Source organism: Grampus griseus (assembly GCF_964374135.1).
Source record: "Grampus griseus genome assembly, chromosome: 10".
NCBI classification, from domain to species: domain Eukaryota; kingdom Metazoa; phylum Chordata; class Mammalia; order Artiodactyla; family Delphinidae; genus Grampus; species Grampus griseus.
In genome coordinates, this window is record NC_139004.1 from 101,100,128 (window position 1) to 101,106,452 (window position 6,325).

Sequence of the window (6,325 nt, forward strand, 5' to 3'; positions counted from 1 at the left end):
TGCGCCACAACTACTGAACCTGCACTCTAGAGCCCGCGAGCCACAACTACTGAGCCCGCATGCCTAGAGCCTGTGCTCCGCAACAAGAGAAGCCACCGCAATGAGAAGCCTGCGCACTGCAACGAAGAGTAGCCCCTGTTCACTGCAGCTAAAGAAAGCCCGCGCACGGCAATGAAGACCCAATGCAGTCAAAAATAAATGAATAAATTAAAAAAAAATTAAGAAAAAAAAGTTAAACACAGAATTACCATGTGAACCAGCAATCCACTTCTAGGTATATACACAAAAGAACTGAAAACAGGTGTTCAAGATAAAACTTCTACAAGAATTTCATAACAGTACTATTCACAATAGCCAAAAGGCAGAAACAACCCAATATTCACTGATGGATGAATGGATAAACAAAATGTTCTATATCCATACAATGGAATGCTATTTGGTCATAAAAAGGAATGAACACTGATCCATACTTCAACATGGATCAACCTTGAAAACATTGTACCAAGTGAAAGAAGCCAGATACAAAAGGCGATATCTTGTATTATTCCTTTTATACAAAATATACAGAATAGGTGAATCCGTAGAGACAAAAAGCAAATTAGTTGTCAGGGGCTGGGGTAAGGAAGAAGTGGGGATTGACTGCTGAATGGGTATGAAAATGTTCTGGAATGAGATAGTGCTGATGGTCGCATAATATTAGGAATGTACTAAGGTCACTGAATTGTAACTTTAAAAAGGCTAAAATGGTGAATTTTATGTTATGTGACTTTTACCTCAATAAAAAACACAGCACCCCAATCCTGCAGAATATCACTCCTAGGCTGGCATCTTAACTTTACTTCTAAGAGGCCCTTCCGACATTCTACTGGGCCAACAGTAGCTTCTGGTGACACATTCCCTGGGAAGATCAGTGGGTCCTGGGATCATGTGCCCATTGCTGTACATCCTTTGTCATTAAGTGAGTCCCTTGGTATAAGACAAGGTAATGTGGGATCTTATGAAGATAAGTCAGACTCTTTGTAAGTTCTCAGATGGTGGTGCTGGCTGTCACCCTGTTGGCAGGAGAGGCAATGAGAAGCAGATGCTGGCTGTCGGAATTTGGGTCTGGATACAATGCACTGTAAAGGCCTGATGGGATAAGGGTGAGAAACCAACAGTGCATCTTTCAAAAACAGAAGTTCAAAACAAATGACAATGAAAACACAATGACTCAAAACCTATGGGATGCAGCAAAAGCAGTTCTAAGAGGGAAGTTTATAGCAGTACAATCCTACCTCAAGAAACAGGAAAAATCTCAAATAAATTACCTAACCTTACACCTAAAGCAACTAGAGAAAGAAGAAAAAACAAAACCCGAAGTTAGTAGAAGGAAAGAAACCATGAAGATCAGAGCAGAAATAAATGAAATAGAAACGAAGAAAACAATAGCAAAGATCAATGAAAGTAAAAGTTGGTTCTTTGAGAAGATAAAATTGATCAACCTTTAGCTAGACTCATCAAGAGAAAAAGGGAGAGGACTCAAGTCAATAAAATTAGAAATGAAAAAGGAGAAGTTACAACTGACACTGCAGAAATACAAAGGATCATAAGAGACTACTATAAGCAACTCTATGCCAATAAAATGGACAACCTGGAAGAAATGGACAAATTCTCAGGAAGGTACAAGCTTCCAAGACTGAACCAGGAAGAAATAGAAAATATGAACAGACCAATCACAAGTAATGAAATTGAAACTGTGATTAAAAATCTTCCAATAAACAGAAGTCCAGGACCAGATGGCTTCACAGGCGAATTCTATCAAGCATTTAGATGAGAGCTAACACCTATCCTTCTCAAACTCTTCCGAAAAACAGAAGTTCAAACCCATGTAAATCTTCCTAACTGAGGTATCTTAGGCAATGCTAGCACTGTGGGCAGCGGACCCCTGGAAAAGTGAGATGTCTTTCTACTTCTAAAAAAAACCAAAGCTCCATTTATGATGCAACATGGTTAGCACCTATCTATGTACACTGTCTCCACTGATTCTTTTAGAAGTTCTTCAGGATGAATGTCCTCACTGTGCAAATGTGGGAACTGTTGCCTATAAGTCGAAGTAACTGCAATGTGATCACAGGACTAAGTGGTGGAGGTGGAGGTGAACAGGGCTGTTACACTCCATGATCCATGCTGTTTCTTTAATGAGGTTTCGCAAATACATGGCACATCTGCTACCACCACCTAATCCAGTGCTCCTGGCACATATTATTAATCAGTCATGGCTTCCTTTCCCTCTGAGTCTGGACTCAGCTTTACCATCCTCTGCAAGACAGCCACTTTAAAAAACTGGCACTTAGGATGAAAACTCCTCTACTGTCCTAGCATCACACACCACACTGCCTCCTTCTATCTGAATCTACTTTTGAGCCAAGAGAAAGTCCTAGGTCTATCCAGAAGACCCCTCTAGGATGTGGCCACTTCTTACCTGGGGCCAGAATGATGTGTGGTTGTGAAGCCCGGGAAGCAGTGGGCCAACTGAAGACAGAGACAAGGGTCAGGAACTGAAAGAAACAGGAGGAAATAAAGGCAGGAGGTGAGGGTCCTAGCCCCACATCTGCTTCATTTCCAGGAGGAAGCAAGTGGCTCAGGCCTGGCCAATCAGTCCCAGGAACTGAAAGCAGCACATGACCTGGGGCCAGGCCCATCATAATGAATCCTGGAACTCTGTTTGAAATTTTGGGAAAGGGGTAATACGGCTAAGTTGTAGAATGTCCCCTTGGCGCTTCTGTGGCCATCTTGCCAGCATGAAGGGAGCGCCTGGCTGAGAACAGAGTCAGCACAACTAAAGCAGAGCCAAGGGATAGAGCGAGAGAGAGTCCTGCTGATACGGCTCGAGCCCTGCATGCAGCCATGTCTAGTCAGCCCCTCCTGCGGCTCCTTTCTTTTTCCTAAGCCTGTTGGAGTTATTTGTCAATTGTCAATGAAAAAAATCCTGGTCAAGACAATCTATTTGTCTTCCATAGCTGTTCTTTGCCTCAATTATTGTTGAAAAACATGTGCCTCATCTTCTGTGTGGATTGAGCAACTCTTCACTCATCTTTGCCCAAATCACTACCCCTGCCCCACTCTTACCGCTGTGCGCCAACCTACAGGCCCCTCCTGGGCTATCTGCTCAAACTCCCCCAGGTTTATGAGATAGCTGCCTGGTGAGCCTCTGTGTGTCTTTTGGAAAACCTCCTTGTTCTAAGACAGGAACTATTGTGTTTGATACCCAATGTTCCCGATGAAGAAATCATGACATCAAATCCTCTCAGACTGCAGTGCCAGGAAAATATAGGTACTATTAATCACACAGTTATTCAGTGATGGGGCCAGGATTCAAACCCAGCGTGTGTGGCTCCCAAGCTCACTGCCACCAATGAAGTATCCCGTCCCTATTCAGTAAGTGGCTATGACTGTTGTTACTAACAATGATAATCAGTCACTCCAACATAATGGCCTGATCACCGGCCCTACCCCATCTTCCAACTACTCCAATTCGCTTTATAAGAAATAATCTACAGCTGGATAAGAAGTAAAGTAGCCATGTTAGGACCTGTACTCCAGAATGGAGAAAGCCACCTGAGGCAGACACAAAGTTTCCTTGTTCCATAGCTATCTTTTTCAATATAATAAGCTTCAAAAAACCAGTTTTCCTGGGCATATATCTGGAGAAAATCAGAATTTGAAAAGATACATGCACCCCAATGTTCAACTATTTACAATAGCCAAGACATGGAAAGAACCTAAATGTTCATCAACAGAGGAATGGACAAAGAAGATGTGGTATATATATACAATGGAATATTACTCAGCCATAAAAAGAAGGAAAAAATACTATTTGCAGCAACATGGACGGACCTAGAGATTATCATACTAAGTGAAATAAGTCAGACAAAGACAAATACCATATGATATCACTCATATGTGGAATCTAATTTTTTAAAAATTATACAAATGAACTTATTTACAAAACAGAAACAGACTTAAAGATACTGAAAACAAACTTATGGTTACCAAAGGGGAAATGTGGCAGGGGGAGGGATAAATCAGGAGCTTGGGATTAACATAAACACACTACTATATATAAGATAGAGAACCAACAAGGACCTACTGTATGGCACAGGGAACTCTACTCAATATTCTGTGATAACCTATATGAGAAAAGAATCTGAAAAAAGAGTGAATATATATATACGTATAGCTTAACTGAATCACTGTGCTGTATGCTTGAAACTAACACAACATTGTAAATCAACTATACTCCAATAAAATAAAATAAACAGTTTATTTGGTACAATAAAAGCTGGGTCAATCCATACTTTATTACCTGGCTATCTCTCATCTACCAATCTTACCTCGGCATTGTAGGTGATATGAATTATGAACCTAGGAGCTAAGAAATGTGTGGGTTCCAGGCCTAGCTCTGCCATTAGACATGTACAGCTTCAGGCCACTGTCTTCCCCTCTCTGAACATCACTTTCCACATCTGTAAAATTGGAAGGTGGGTATGTGTGCAAGTGTGTGTGAGGTCTGACTAGAGTGATATTTCCCAAAGTGTTTTCCAGTAGGCATTTTTCAGAAGTTAAAAAAAATCCCCCCCATCCCCCGGTCCAGTAATTTTGGGAACACTGGGTGGGACAAAGTTAAACACCACCATATTTACTGCAGGACTTCTCGGAAACTTGAGTCTGCTCTTATGCATTGTGACTCTGACAGGAAGGCAGAGCACACAGCAGTTCCCAAACTTACTTGAGGGAGGAAATTTTTCTAGGTACACTCTCTTACTGGGGAGTTGTTCTGTGAAACAGAATTTAGGAAAAGTTAGATTAGGGGATCTGTAGGATCCCTTTCAGCTCTGAGAAGTTTTAATTCAAAATTCACTATTTTGGCCTAGGGCTCTGTGAGGTGTTAAACTACATCCTGAATCATGAAAGAAAAAAATAATTATGGTCAGTAAAGTTTAGATGCAGTTCAGTTGTAATTTATAGAATTCCAGTTGCTGAAAATGAGAGAACCCATGAGTGGATGGATGGTTACGATCCAATAAACCAAACATTCAATGAACTTGGACCATGCCAGTCAACAGAAGGAGCTATATTGTAAGCTGACCTCGTTACAAGTTTCCCTTTTGGAAATTCGAGGATATACAGGTTACCCTTTCTGTACTCCCCGAGTCTCGGAATATATAGTCACAAATTCATGGCTTGAGGAAAGTGACTTAGAGACTCTGAGTCGTAAAATCAAAATGGCTTTGAACCACTTCAAAAAGGCACCATTTCAGAAAGGAAAAAGAACTACCTGTTAGCATGCATGTTGTCTGTAGGAAAGCAAAGAAGCACAAGGAGCTAACGAGCATCTCATTGAACCTGCCTGGGGAAGAAATTAATTCTGTAGCAGCCCTGATTACTAATTGTAAAAACGTGCACAATGCAATTTACATTCTATTCAGGGCGCTTTCTTCATTGTCTTATTTTGATAAGTATAAAAAGTACTCATAGAAAAGGACTTCATGGATTCATTCTTGACTGAAGTCCTCTAAATCTATTTTCACTCAAAACTGAATTCTCCCATCATGGGGGTTTTCAAGAGGCAGCTAGGTGTAGGGCAACGGGCGTGGCACTAGAGTCAGACATTTACTCGATGAATCTGTACTGGGTGGCCACTACGTGCCAAGCACTGGGAATACAGCAGTGACCAAAGAAGCCAGAAATCCCTATCCTGATAGAGTTGCCATCCTGGCTCTGTCACTTATCAGCTGTGTGAGCTTGGGCAAGTCATTTAATATCTCTGAGCCTTAGCTCATTATAGCATGGTCACAGGATTGTTGGGAAAGCTATATGTCAGATTTTGTACATGGAGTGTCAAGCCTAGGGCCAGGCACCTAAATGTCTTCTAGAAAGGGCAGTCAGGATAATGGCTCTTGCAGCCAGAGGGGGAGAAGGGAGTTCAGATAGATCCAGGGAGGCCTCACACTGCAGGCAGAGTCTTTGAAGAAGGTGCAGGATGAGCAGGGGCATCTGGGAATAATGTCTCAGCTCCCCAAAGAAGCCCCACTTGTGTTCCCTGCCTTTCAACCGATCCCCTCCCTTTTCCCAGGTCTGCCAGCATGAGCAGCTGCTGGGCTTGGTGACCTCTTAACCCCAGAGCCTGCCTGCTGGTCCACGTCCTCACACAGCGAACCAGATTCCCTGACAGAAGTTCAGCCCTCACTGCTCTAGCCCCTTGGATACTCTCCGAGGTCACAGGCCTCACTGCAGCCTCACTGCCAGCCCAAAGGCATCCAGGAGGTGGTCAGCACAGATCCAG